The sequence below is a fragment of the Microchirus variegatus genome, assembly GCF_963457635.1.
Source record: "Microchirus variegatus genome assembly, chromosome: 3".
Classification (NCBI taxonomy): Eukaryota; Metazoa; Chordata; class Actinopteri; order Pleuronectiformes; family Soleidae; genus Microchirus; species Microchirus variegatus.
This window is the reverse complement of record NC_139804.1, coordinates 14441311-14456960: the sequence shown is the minus strand read 5'-3', so window position 1 is coordinate 14456960 and position 15650 is coordinate 14441311.

Genomic DNA, 15650 nt, shown 5'->3' with positions numbered 1-15650 from the left:
TACATTGATACATGTAAATAAAAACAATTCGGTCTGGACTATGGTCTGGACTATGGTCTTAATCAAGTCTAAAATATCAGGCCAGGTCTCATTTTGGATCAGTATCATGTGCAAGTATCGCTGTCAACCTAAATGTTATAGTCCAGAAACAAGAGCAATCCAAGAGCACAGATCTCCACCAAGGCCTAGTCACCTGTGTTTTACATACTAGTACCCCCCAACTATAGTCCATATAATACATAATGTGTTTTATTAGGGTCTCCAGCTTTGTCCTCCACCAGAAGTTCTAGGGGGGTGCTGTGCCTATCTCAGCTGACATAAGGGCGATAGGCAGCGTACACCCTGGACAGTTAGTCAGTCCATTGCAGAGTCACATTCATTCATTCATTTTCTTTTGGTCGAGCTCCCACTCAAACCAAACTTGAACGCTTCCTCCACTCCACCCTATCTTCCATCAGGGACTGGATTTCCTTCACTTCAGTAAGGTTTGTGTTGGATCTTAGGGTATCGATGAAGGTTCCTTTTGGTCTTCCACGGCTTCTTTTCCCTTTTGTAGGTTCTCATAACACCCGCCTGGAGGCTATGATATCAGGATGTCTAATGCAATGAGCAGCTAATTTCAATCTTCTTGCCTTTATTTTCTCTGAGACTGGTGGCAGGTCTTGATAAAGCTGTTCGTTGGTGAGTTTTTGCTCCCAGGAGATGTGAAGACACATTCGGATGATTCGCGTGTAGGTAGCCTTTTTGTTGAGAATTTGGTGAGTGTCCATGTTTCACTCCCATAATAGCAAAATGGATTCTACAGTGGCGATGAAAATTTCTGTTTGATCTTCTATGACAATCCAGATTTCCAAATTTTCTTTAGCTTATGGCAGCTACTCCACGCTAGAGCCTTCCTTACTTCTATGTCCTTTTCTGAGCTTTTCCAAGGTATATGAAGCTCTTTACTTCCTCAACTACGTCGCCATTCCTGGTTTTAATCGTGATGGGAACAGTCTGATTGTATGCCATGAGCTTGGTTTTCTTCGTGTTTAGATGTAGTCCTACTTTTGCAGATTTATTCTCCACCCGCAAGAGCCGTTCTGGTCACATATAGAGACAAACAACCACTCACACACCTACGGTCAATTTACAGTGGAGTGACCAATTCACCTTATTCCCAAATCTGCAGTTTTTGGACTGTGGGAGGAAGCTGGAGAAAACCCACGCCCTTGTTCCAGCCGGGGCTCGAACCCAGGTCTTCTTGCTGCAAAGGCAAGAGTGATAACCTCTACACCAACCGTGTTGCCTACACTAAAATCCATCAGCCAAATTCAAAAACAAATATGACTTAGTTTTTCAAAACAGCCCCAAACTCGTTCTGACTCTGAATGCTGCTCGAACATTATGAACTCCTTCATGAGATATTTAAGCACTTAAAAAAATCTTTGCCATCAAAGGACCATTTCTTGAAAAATTGTGTAATCTTTTTGTCCTTTTCTCCAGTCATAAATCATGTCCCTGTGTACCCTCCTCTGACTATCTGTACAACGCTGATGGAGGCTGCAGGCTGCAGCCGCAGTAATCTGTCACACAGACTGGATTATCACAGAGAGGTAAGAAGTCCGATACCTTTTAATGTTTTATAGCTCAGTCTGGAGGAGCTGCCGGCCTTGGTAGATCTTTTCAAGTCTTCACACGCTTCTCTCCTACTAGTTTATCACTATAAGTTGAACATGTGTCAGCAAGTGCAAACACTCACAACTCTTGTTTTTAACTTTTCCTCCTTTTATCCACCTACTTCCACACATCTACACCCATACACTGAAAATGTCCAAACCAACCACCACCCCCTGCCCCCATTCAGCCCAGGGCATTAGGGCTGGGTGGTTGGAGGGTCAGGGGCCGGAGTTCAGACAGAGGTTACCAGGAAATGTGGCCCTCCACTTTTAATTTCTCCTTGTCACTTCACACACTCAACCCCCCCACCCACACACTGCCACTCCTCCTCCTCCGCACAGGCAAACAGTGCAGTCCAAATGTGTTTCAGTCTGTAATGTTTCAACATCATTGTGACATCTGAACTTTGGAAAGTGACTGTGGTTTATAAAAAAGCTTTTTGTGGGACAACATGGCTGAATCTTGTTTTCTGCTTTTCAGCTAGCTAACAAGCTGAGCTTTAACTGAGTCAACGTATCGAGGGAAAAATGGAAATTGCCTTTTTAACCACAATGTTAATGTGGTAATTTGTTTTGTGTGATTGTATGAGGTAGCGACCATGGACGGACGGTGTATACGGGCGATTTGGGCGACGCCCTACCAACTAGGAGGAGAAAGAGAATTTTTTTTCCTAACCAATTCCAAAGATTCTTAGTACTAATATTCCTTTCAGCCGTCTCTGTCAGCAAAAGTAGTTATTATCAGTGTTCTAGACATATTATCTGTCATTGTCCAATCAGAATCGTCAGATTCAAGTCATGTTCTATGGTCGCGCCATATTTGATTGGCGTGGAGAATCGCCCCAGCAGTCTCCCATTGACTCTCATGTTAAACCTTTTTTTTGGAAAAATGACTCTGCAATGCATTTTCAATGAGGATCTTGGGGCTCGCCCAAACGTACTTGGGTCATATGTAAACTGAGCAAAGAGGTAGAGTCACGTCTTCCGATAAGTTGTTCGCCTTTCTGCTCGCGGCGCCCTAAGTGAAGCTCACCGTTTTAAAAATACACAGAGGATTGTGCTGGTTTAACCGGTCCCAGCACTAACTGATAAGTACAGGTAGTTTGACCAGTGCCACGGAGTTTCATACGTGTTAGCTGTTTATGGCTCGTAGCAGCGGACAGCAGTCATTTGAGGTGATGTTCGTTAGCTTGTTTGCTAACATTGTTGATTGTTGTTGACAATCGGACTGTTTTGTGTAAGAGAGTATTGTCCTATTATGCATTTAGATCTAAAGATCCAATTCTGCACTTTCCTTTACACTTAATAAATAATTTGACTGCACATCTTGTCACATGTTTGTTGTATGTATCTGGTAAAGGTTGTGAAAGCTCTTGATCCTTGGTCAGTTAATAAATACTTGACTTAATAGGCTGCTCCTGTCTTTATGTGGTTGCTGGACACATCTTGTGTTCTGTTTAGCTATTTTACATCATACATTAGATTCATGTAAATAATATTTGTTTATCAAGTTGCCCTCTAGTGGACACAAGGAGGAATTTGTTAATCATCTTACAACAAATTGATACTGTCTTGCTTTATGGAATTATTCAATGGGTCACCTTAATCATTGTCATGAAATTTTGTTCCATGATAGGAGCTGCCACTGTTCGCGACACATAATCAGCACTGACAATGCTGTGTGTGGCCCTGGAGAAAGACATGGACACACATTCTCAATACACAGATTAAATAACACATCATATACACTGAGAAGTCAATAATAATCTGCATTGATAATTACACATTCAAAAAGGTTATTGCATTTGGTATAAAATACTTCAATGTTATTGGTTGAAGCTGCAGGTCTGTAGCATCTGCCTGAGAGCAGTTTTATGAATTCTTTAAAATCTTATTTGTTTTAGTCTGGTTTATAAAAAGGACACTGTCCATACACCACTTAAAAGTTTGTCAACATGATGGACTGTCTAATTGAGCTTTTTAAAAATGTATTTTTAGACACTAGATAGTGTGCAGGCTGTTTTTTGAAGGCAAATATATCTAGCACTTTTATATTTTCAGAATTTAAAATTTAAATTAATTGATAAAGCTGAACCACACGGAGGAGACTAAAGAGAGGACTAGGACGAGATGCACCCTTTACACTCAGCAGGCTGGGCAAAGACGGCAGGGAATAAGCAAACTAAGAAGCTGCTCTGAGTCAGGGGTGCCCCAGTAGTGTGTGGACACAAAAAACAAAAAACATATTAAAGAACTTTAGATATCTGAAAGAGATACTTAGATGTCTAAATAGTGTTGAGCTTAAGTTATTTGGTGTTTTAAACTCAGAATAAATGTGTAAATGTGCACTAAATGAGCTATCTTCAACTACAAAATAAAACCACAGAAGTGCAAATTAATACGAGGCCAATTTTGTGATTTTTCTGCCCCCTTATAAATCACAAGAGTGACACTGGTTTGATGTAAACAACACAACTATAATTAAAACAATTTTATAGTGTAACGTTGGTATCAATAATAGTCTATGACAAGGTGGCTGGCCCCCAAATCAAATTCAGATTAGGGTCCCATAAAGGCTTGGGCCACCCCTGGGCATCACAGGTGCAAGCAATTACAAAGCCATCGAGCTGGTCACTGAGGCAGCGGTGAATTGGAAAGTTGTGTGTTTGATTCCCGACATGCCAATGAGTCTTTGGGCAAGACACTTAACCCCACGTTGCATTTGACGCCTGTGCCAGCAGCATGTGAATGGGTATGAAAAATAGAAAATACACTGCACATAGATTGTATGAAAGTGTGAGTGAATAGGTGAACTGTAGTGTAAATCAGCTTTGAGTGGTCAGCAAGAATAGAAAAGCACCATATACATTCAGACCAATTTGCATACAGAATTTGAATTACATTTCACACTGGAATGATTAAAATGTTTAAAAAAAAATGCCCTGAATGTGTTTAAATACAATGAAAATAACACTATTTATAATGGATAGATACTAACACTATTTATTTACAAGAAAATGAGGGGCTACCATGATACCATGTTTTTTTATATATATAAAAAAACATTATTTATTAATTGCTTCCCAGCTTTTATAAAACAACAGTCCTAAAATGTACAATCATCACAAACAGACAGGTGTCTGTCTGTCTTTTTTCCCCCATATATCAGTGTACAGCCTTAGCTTGTGACTGCTGTCTCACACCCACACTGACTCCATTAGATGGTGGAAATCATACATTCTGCTTTTATGGTGACAAATGGAGAGGAGAGGGGAAGAAGGATAGAGGGAGTGTGTGCATGTGTTTATGTGTTTTTGTGTTTCAGTAGTGGTTGTGTGCATGTGTGTGAGAGCGATACTGCAGCAGGTCATTCAGCCTCAGAGCTGCACTCACCAGAGGCATAAATATTTCACTGAATTTTGCCAGACTTATTTCCATAAATAATTTTTAATATTGTTTTTTTTTTGTTTTTGTTTAGTTTTTTAAATATAGTCCACATGATTTGAGACACTTTCTTAAACAGTGTGCAGAGTGTGTGCTTACACAGCGCTTGCCCTCTGGTGTGCAGGATGTTTACATGGAGGATGTTTTTACATGTTCAGAATGTACATTGCTACGTTCCTTATGTTTTTTGCATCAGTTAAAGATTTCCCCTGGTTTGAATTTGACCATTTGTGGCTATTGAGAGTAAATGAACACACATGTGATGCAAATGCACTTTTGAGTGTCAGTGCATGAATTTGTGTGCACATAAATATGTACACTTTCATTTTAACATAGTGTGTGTGTGTGTGTGTGTGTGTGGGAGTTACTCTGGTGGTCATTAATCATTCAATTACACACCTGTCAGAGTTCAGACAAGTGGGAGAGAGGGCTGGGGGGGGGGGGGGGGGTTGATGGAGGAATGCAGCAGAGGGAAAGGAGGAAAAGCATCAAGGAAGTTAATGACAGACAGAGAGAATGAATGAAAACAGGTTGTATGGTTGTAAAGAGAAAGAAAGTTTTATTGTGTGTGTGTATGTTTGTGTGTTTGTGTGTGTGTGTGTGTGTGTGTGTGTGTGTGTGTGTGTGTGTGTGTGTGTGTGTGTGTGTGTGTGTGTGTGTGTGTGTGTGTGTGTGTGTGTGTGTGTGTGAGAAGAAGTCGTGATAGAGGCAAGCTGTTGGATGGTGACAGCTGTGGTAAAGACAATGACACAAACGAGTGATGGAGCAGCACAAAGCAGGACAGTGAAGTGAACCCTGCATCATAAGAACTGATGTAAGACAATGTTTAACCTGTCCTTAATATTATTCTTTATTTGAAAAGTCAACTAAGCTTTTTAATACCGTCATACACTGTTCCACAGTATTCATACAGCACATATTGCGTTTCTATTTTATTTATGTTATATTAATATTGCCTATTATGGGGGCCGGCATGTAAATGTGACCTTGAGCAATATGTTTTTTTAGCATTTGAATACAAAACACCTTGGGCCAAGATCTGTTGTTCTACTTGCCTTATTGAAACTATTCAATATTCTACACAAATGGCAAAGCTTGGAGATGTTTAGGTTTAAAAAAGTAATTTGAAATTGCCACAGAATATTACTAGTGTCTTAAAGCTGCTCTTTGACTCTCTGAATTCTGCATGACTTTTGTTTTTGTGAAGAAAAGCACATCATTTTTGTATTAATCTACTGGGCCTGCTTTTACTAATTACAATTTCTGACCACTGGTCTATAATATAGATATAACAATACAATATAATAAATAGTCTTTATTTTCTTATTATATTAATTGTATCATTAGATGTTTCCCTACTATTTATAGTGTTGTGTTGCTCTTATTTTTGACCAAAACAAATATCCTTGTATTGTGAAAGCTAAACTTTATAAACCTGATTCTGATGACAATATAATGGTTGTTTCTGCATGTTGTTTTTGTTGATGTTTTTTATTACTAAATGTTGCTGTACTCAGTGTGACCTTCATGTGGGGGATTAAAAAATGTTGATTTTCTCCATGAACTTTGGTGGAGGAGGATATTCAGTTTACAAACTTCCATTCAGAAAACACTGTCTAACAGCAAGATAAAGCAACAAACATTTTACATTTTTAGCAACCATTTATTTTATTAGCTTTTCCCTGTGTCCACATTTTTTTTTTTTTTCTCAAGCTGATTCTCAAAGCAGGAGCACACAGCACACATGTGTCAGTACCTCACACGACCATACTTCAATAAACCACTTAGTGATCTGGTCCAGATTTGAGAGGCTCAAAAGGAAAACACAACTTGTCCAAAGACACTTTTCCAATGTATTTCACAATGTTATTCCAGTTTAGCAGCTCATGTTTCTTCAAAGTCAGTGACGGTACATTTCTAAAACCTTCAGAGTTTGTTTGATGTTTCAGTGGGATTTAAGGTCATCTTGCAGGCTGATTCTCAGCTTGTTTTACAATAGGTCATAGGCGACATGACCATTGCATTCAAATATAGCATATCTCGAAAGTCACTTGTGATATAGATTAATTTGGACAGTTTTAATTTTTTTGAAAGTGATGCTTGAAACTAATTTGTGTAGTATTTCAATTCATAAACTATACCTTAAGCTGTTTTCCCCTGCACCCAGAATGTCGGGGTCTATATCAGTGTTTGTCCTCTTTTAAAAATATATACAAACAGCCTAAGACACACTGTGTTGTGCTTCCATTCAGTATATGTTTGTATACTGTGTAAGTGTTTGTACTGTATGTGAGCAGTGCCCCCAAATTAATTGTCCATCCTTATGTGTTTGTGTTTGAGATGTTACTCATGCTGTGGGGACCTAAATATGTTTACCAAAAAGCAAGTCTCCATAATGAAATGTCACATTTTAAGGTCCATAGGTCAGTAGTTATGGTTAGGGTTAGAGTATTAATGCAAGTCAATGTAATGTCTTCTGAAAGAAGAAAAAAACTCTCTCTGTGTGTGTGTGTGTGTGTGTGTGTGTGTGTGTGTGTGTGTGTGTGTGTGTGTGTGTGTGTGTGTGTGTGTGTGTTGCTGCACTCTCAGTGTTTAGCTGTAGCTTTTTAAATGCCGTAGGCCACAACCATCTGTTCCCTCTCCCCATTTTACATACACTCAAACACACACCCGCACTCTCCTCCTACTCTCTGTTAGCCCCTCCTCCTCTACAGCCTCCACCATGCCACATATCTAATTAATGGCCGTGGTGAGTGTGCTACACACACTTATGTATGCATAATGTATCACATGTATGTGAAGGAGCTGTGTGTGGTGGAAACGGTGTGTGATGCTGTGGAACGGCCAGTGCAGTCTTGACTGCAGCTCCTTCTTCAATATACTTCCACCACTGTGTGTGTGTGTGTGTGTGTGTGTGTGTGTGTGTGTGTGTGTGTGTGTGTGTGTGTGTGTGTGTGTGTGTGTGTGTGTGTGTGTGTGTGTGTGTGGAGGCCCAGCTGTTTCTTGGCTTTACGTCCACATGCAGGCAAAATGCCAGATGTCTCATTAGGCAAATTTGATTTGCTGGGTCATTAAATGCAGGGATGAGACATTCCATATGTGTATGTGTACATTTACATAAGGGGACCCCTGTACAATTATTTACATGTGCACACACTCGACGCATATGCATTCATTACATGCAGTTGATTACACGGTAATTACAAAACAAGGACCCATGTAAAGTTGATATAATGGGGTAAATCATCTCAATTTACAAAATAAGCAATGAGTAAAATAAAAGAAGCAGCCAGTTGTGCTGAAATGTTGCCACTTCTCTTTCTACAAACTCTGCCGATCTCTTCCCTTCATTTTTAAATGGACATTTAGGATTGGAGTGCTCACTGTGCACAAGTGCATGTTTTGTACCTGGCACCATTTTGAGACCCAGACAATCATTCTCACTGAAAACATGGCTGCCACTGGGAACAAGGGGAAACATTTATTTTAAGTCTCCCATTGCTGATCAAAGTTTCAAGCTTTAATGGCTTTAAATTGCAGGCAAGGTGGCAATTTTTGTTGTTGTTGTTGCTCTTCTTCTATAAATCCATTCATTATCTACCTAAGAGATATGCAAATATTTTCAATGGATTCTTGTTCAGGGCGTTGTTGACTATGACTGAGTACAATTTCAAGACATTCCAACATACTTGGAATGTCCAAGTGCATGGATCGCTTTCCGGATTTTCAAAAATTCATTAAAAATATTCTTCAAGAGATATGCAAATATATTCAACGGATTCTTCTTCAGGGCATGCTTGACTATGACTGTGTACAATTTCAAGACATTCCAAGATACTTTTGGGGTCTTTTTTGACGAAAAAGTTAAGTCACTGCCTAAGTGCATGGATCGCTTTCCTGATTTTCAAAAATTCATTAAAAATATTCCTTAAGAGATATGCAAATATTTTCAACGGATTCTTGTTCAGGGCGTCGTTGACTATGACTGAGTACAATTTCAAGACATTCCAACATACTTGGAATGTCCAAATGCATGGATCACTTTCCTGATTTTCAAAAGTTCATTAAAAATATTCTTCAAGAGATATGCAAATATATTCAACGGATTCTTGTTCAGGGCATGCTTGACTATGACTGTGTACAATTTCAAGACATTCCAAGATACTTTTGGGGTCTTTTTTGAATAAAAAGTTAAGTCACTGCCTAAGTGCACAGACTTTCCTCATTTTCAAAAATTCATTAAAAATATTCCTTAAGAGATATGCAAATATTTTCAATAGATTCTTGTTCAGGCCGTCGTTGACTATGACTGAGTACAATTTCAAGACATTCCAACATACTTGGAATGTCCAAGTGCATGGATAGCTTTACGGATTTTCAAAAATTCATTAAAAATATTCTTCAAGAGATATGCAAATATATTCAACGGATTCTTGTTCAGGGCATGCTTGACTATGACTGTGTACAATTTCAAGACATTCCAAGATACTTTTGGGGTCTTTTTTGAATAAAAAGTTAAGTCACTGCCTAAGTGCACAGACTTTCCTCATTTTCAAAAATTCATTAAAAATATTCCTTAAGAGATATGCAAATATTTTCAATGGATTCTTGTTCAGGCCGTCGTTGACTATGACTGAGTACAATTTCAAGACATTCCAACATACTTGGAATGTCCAAGTGCATGGATCGCTTTCCTGATTTTCAAAAGTTCATTAAAAATATTCTTCAAGAGATATGCAAATATATTCAACGGATTCTTGTTCAGGACATGCTTGACTATGACTGAGTACAATTTCAAGACATTCCAACATACTTTTGGGGTCTTTTTTGAATAAAAAGTTAAGTCACTGCCTAAGTGCACAGACTTTCCTCATTTTCAAAAATTCATTAAAAATATTCCTTAAGAGATATGCAAATATTTTCAATGAATTCTTGTTCAGGGCGTCGTTGACTATGACTGAGTACAATTTCAAGACATTCCAACATACTTGGAATGTCCAAGTGCATGGATCGCTTTTTCCGGATTTTCAAAAATTCATTAAAAATATTCTTCAAGAGATATGAAAATATATTCAACAGATTCTTGTTCAGGGCATGCTTGACTATGACTGTGTACAATTTCAAGACATTCCAACATACTTGGAATGTTGGAATGTCCAAGTATGTTGGACATTCCAACCCCCTTTCACATGAGGGTTGTGGCGGGTGCTGTGCACATAGGGCGATAGGAGGGGTACACCCTGGACAGTTCAGCAGTCCATCACAGGGCCACACAGAGAAAACAACCACTCTCACTCACCCACACTTACAGTCAATTTAGGGTGCCCACTTTACCCAATCCCCATATTGCACTCTAAAAAGCAACTCAGAGGGCCTTTTAACACCACTTGATTTAATACATGGACGCAAGTTAAAAATTGTAATTAGTTAATTTAAATAAACCTTCTAAGTTGCAAACTTTATTTTTTAAGTTGTGATCAAATAATAATGTTGGCAATTAGATCAAATTAATTTTGTATATAATTTATACTCAAATTTCATTGTTGGTGAGTTTAAAACAAAATTCAAGTTGATGTAACTTAAAAAACTTAGCTTGATAACTTAATTTTTCTCAACCTTGACTTCACAAGTTTAAGTTCCCTCTCCTACCCACACAACATGCACAGACAAGTTCTGAGAAGAGACGATGTGTTAGAAGGCTGAACCTTCATAAAAGCAACATTTCATGGTGAGTAAAATGTAATTATAATAGTTCTAGTGAAGTATTGTATTTACATTTGTTTCAGTGACTTTCATTTGATAATAGCCTGTGTGCCCAGCTAGAGAGAGCTGTTGGGAAAAGGATTATTCACATTTAGCTAATTGCATGCGGCCACCAGCTACATGCTAATGTTACCCACAGTCACAGCCACAATTTAAAAAAAAAAAAAAAAAAAAATTGTTCATTCACATGTATAGCTGTTGTTCCAAATTGTGGTTTGAAGTTTCTGTGAGAGGAAAGTAAGCAAACTATTTATTTTAATTTGTCTGCCTGTTTAAAATCTGGAGAAAGATATTTTAGTCATGTGATTGCGGTTTAACCGTGTAACCACCAGCTACATTCTAATGTTACCCCACTGTCAGAACCAGAATTCATTTTTTGTTTTGTTTTTGTTGTATAGCTGTGTTCTTCCACTGAGGCCAAAGTGTAGCAAAGAGGTAAGCAAACGTGACTGTAATGATGTAATCTTAAAAGACTTTGGACAATCTAATCAGATTTACATTTTGTAAAATATCCCATTGTTGTCAAAGATGGGTTTTGAGTGCAAACTGTGTAAATTTGAAACCTCCACACTAACTGGGTTGTTATGGTTCTACAGGTTACGTCATGGTCACGGTGGGGAACGTCTGCCATGGATTCACCAAGACTGTTTTTGTGTGTTTTCGAAAATGAATGATGTGGGCTTACTTGTGACAATTTTAGGCCTACTTGTTCAAAATAAAAAATTAAAATAAGTTACTTGCAAAAGCAGTGGTTGAACTGTCTTTCTTGAAAGCTACTACATTACCAAAAAAATAAAACCTACAAAAAAGAAGAAAAAAACCTGAAGAAAATCTAATTGGACCAACAGATTTTTTTATATTGTTGCTACTTAAAAAGTTGTGTGGATTATTACTGTAATTACCTAGACAACAAATAAAAATACTTTATAATAATATGGTAAAGCCAGTTGGAGTAACTTAATTTTTATGAGTTATCAACTTAAAAGCATGTCTTTAGGCTAACCGTTATTAAGTAAGCAGTAGTTAATATAAGCTTTGACTGAAAAGGAAAAGCTAATTCGCCCAAAGTAATATAGTTTGTTGGTTCAATGTAATTTCAAATTAAGTTGTCACAACTAAGAAAGACTAATGGAAACTGTTGCGTTGATTTTTTTTGTTGAGTCTAAACATTTATTTTTAGAGTGTGCATGTTTTTGGACTGTAGGAGGAACCTGGAAAAAACCCACTAACACACGGGGAGAACATGCAAAACTCCATGCAGAAAGGCCTTTTGTTCCAACTGGACTCGAAACCCGGGTCTTCTTCCCTTAAACCCTAAGCCTATTTTGTAAGTCTCTGCTCAAAAATTGTACACTCATAATGAAATGAGTATATCTCTGCAACCATGAGGTATATTTGAATACTTTGGGAGTCATAGTAAAGGGAACATGTGTGGGATTTGTTAAGATGTGTGAATTTGGGCCCACAGTTGGTGTAGTGGTTAGCACTCCCGCCTTTGCAGCACGAAGAGAGTTCCTGGGTTCAAACCCCGGTTGGAACAACTTCCAGCCCCGTTTGGAACAAGGGCCTTTCTGGATGGATGAATGTATGTATGAATGACAGTGGTGGTTGGAGGGGCCGTTTGGCGCACATTGGCAGCCACGCTTCTCTCAGTCTGCTCCAGAGCAGCTGTGGCTACACGTAGCTTACCACCACGAGTGAGAATGTGTTAATTAATAATGGGTAATGGGTGTAAAGCACTTTGGGTGTCTAGAAAAGCGCTCTGGACATTTAATGAATAATAATAATAAAATATAAGTGCATGTGTTCCTGTTGAAGAGTGAATGAAGATGGCGCAAAACAAAAATGAAAATGTATGAAATTCAGGCTTGCCAAAAAAAAAGAAGCACTTTCAGGATGAGTATCTCTTTGGAATGATGCAGCTGCAGCTCTAAGCATCCATCAAATCAAAGTACAATATGTGAACATCATCTCTGCAAAGGTTTTGATCTGACTTTGATCAAATGAAGCGAAACACAATTAGAGAGGTTTTAGTAGAGAAAGTACAGGCTTTGGTGTCTTTTGGCATATTTTGGCACCATCTGTGTGTACAATAAAAAACAGTTTATGGCTTTGTTTCAAAGTTCCAGCTGTAAAAAGAGTTGGAGCGTTAGAGAAAAATATAGCGACTGGGTTGGTGCCGTATGAAGTTCGATATGTAGTCATTGATTTAGTTGTTATTTGATTTTAAATAAATATATCAATTAATACATTAAATTACATTACATTACATTATATGTCATTTTGCTGACGCTTTTATACAAAGCGGCTTACATTGATCAATTCTCACATCTGAGAACATCTGAGAATACACTAAGGATGTAATATATTTTTGACCACAAGTAGGTATTTGGGGGCGCTGTTTCCTGACATAACAGTAAGGAGACGATCTTTACTGAGTGAGAAGAGGTAATAACAGTTTGACAATAATTATTGCCAATGCTGTTAATTTAAGACAGCTGTGGCTTTGGCTGGTGCTCTAATCCATTTGTTAAACACTTTATATTGTTGGGTTTTTATGCCTCTGTTTTGAAAATGATGTCTTTTAACTGTTATTATTTACATGTTTTTCAAATCCCACAGAGAGCAAGTCAACTCCCACAGTTCTTCAGAGTCTGCAGCAGCCCTGTCTCCTTCTCAAGGTAAATGTTTTATTTTATTTTATATATATTTTTATTGTGTATACTGTACTATACTGGTATAGAGTTTTATGTGTTTTAAAGCTCAAAATACAGCAGTATTTACTATATATTTATGTAATCAATTATGGTGTATTATTTTTACTGTTCTTCTTTATCTTTTTAACATGGTATCTGTTCTTATATTTATAATGCAGTTTTTTTTTCAAATAAAGGATCTTGCCAACATTACCGTGGCTGTATTTACTTGAGAGGGTTTATAACAATAATAAATAATGAAACAATCAAATGTTATTATATCCACGTGTTAATAAGCTGAGATGTACACATCAAAATACTTGTGTGCCTTAATATAGGCCCATCATAAGTCAAACTGTAGCATGATATTTGGAAACTAGTATTTCATTTGAACTATGGCGGCTACCCGGCTAGATGTAATCACCTTAAAGTATAAACACACAGTGTAGCAAAGTATTATGAATGTAATTCAGGACATTACGTTTGGGTAAGGTGGGATTCGAACTTGCGACGTTGGAGCTTTGCTCTGAATAATGAAATAATCCTTCAGCTATCAGCGGATGGCTTCTATAAATTATAATAGTAACAACAATAATAATAGTTATAATTGGTATTATTATTATTGTTAGTATTATTATACCTGGCAGGCTGCACTCTGAGAGGTGAAATGCTGTCCTCCACAATTAAGTTCCTCCTCCTCCTCCTCATCTGCTTCTTCTAAAAAATGTCTCAGTTTGAAGGTCTAAATATTGGAAATTGATCCTCACCCTGTTCAATAGACAACTGCTCTTTTCAATCTACCACAGGAAAATGAAGCATGTTTAATAGTCTCTGGATGTCTATACTGACATAAAACATCTGGGTGTTTTCGTATTATTTTCAGATAACTGGTTATTTCACATACAGTACCGTCTCAATCTCAGTGTAGTTTGTTGAAAAGGTTTTTACTGTTACCAGTAAATACCTTTTATTGCTGTTGAAGTCATTGATAATTTAATAAGTGCTTTCATTGCTTATGCATATACTTCACTGGATCTTATCTTTACATCAACATCCTGTTGCTTAAACTGCTACTACAATTATTTATATATATTTTAGAAGCAAATTGAGGTCAACTGACTCATCTTCTCGCTCTGCAAACTTACAGCACATTTCAACGTGTTTTTAAGAAAGGAAATAACAAATCTGAATGTGACCACTGAAGTGTACCGTTAAATTAAAAATGAAAAGACAAATTGCATTGCTTAAATCAAATGCCTTGAATTCAGATACTTGTCACTGCAAGACCTTTATCAGGTTTACTGGCTTAGTATATTTAAATCTGCTCTATGTACTCTACCTTACTGCCTCAATTACAAGTCAAACCTGTAGTCTATTCTGCAATCTGTACACTCAAGGGTAACAGCTGTAAAACTAACAGGAGTTATAATACTGCCCTCTAGTGGTTCAAACACAGACAGACAGGAAGACAGTTAGGATATCAGAGCTGAAAACAACTGTGCTGAGAGAGCAATGACATAACAAAACGTGACATATTTTTAATTAATACTGACTACAAGCTTCCTGTGAATATTGTGTCCTATATGAATATGATCACACCTCTAAAATGACTGATTTGAATTAAACAGGGTTTGAAATAATTCCAGCTCATGTTGTAAAAACTAAACTTCCACACACAAATACTTGTACATGTTTATGTTTATTCTCAGGTGAATTAATGGCAGAGCAAACTGTTAGGAACTCATCAAGGTGATCAGTTATCAAATATAAACAACTTCATCATTAACTACGAGGGAACACTAATTGTGATTTTATATAGTATATACAGCTGGAGTTGTACCCACAGTCATTTGCTTTCATTTTTATTTATCTATTTAGCTTCTCATAAAGTCCCTTTCATGCAGTATGTTTGTGATGTTCCCAAAAATCAAACATGTTTATGTTATAAACCAGTTTCTCATTCTGGTTGTTTCCATCCCTCTGACAACCATGTTGATGAGGATGGTGCATTATTTTAAAGTTGAGGCAATTATAGAGCTCAGGATGTCACTTGATTTGTTTTAAACTGCCATGTTGGCAGCCTAATGAA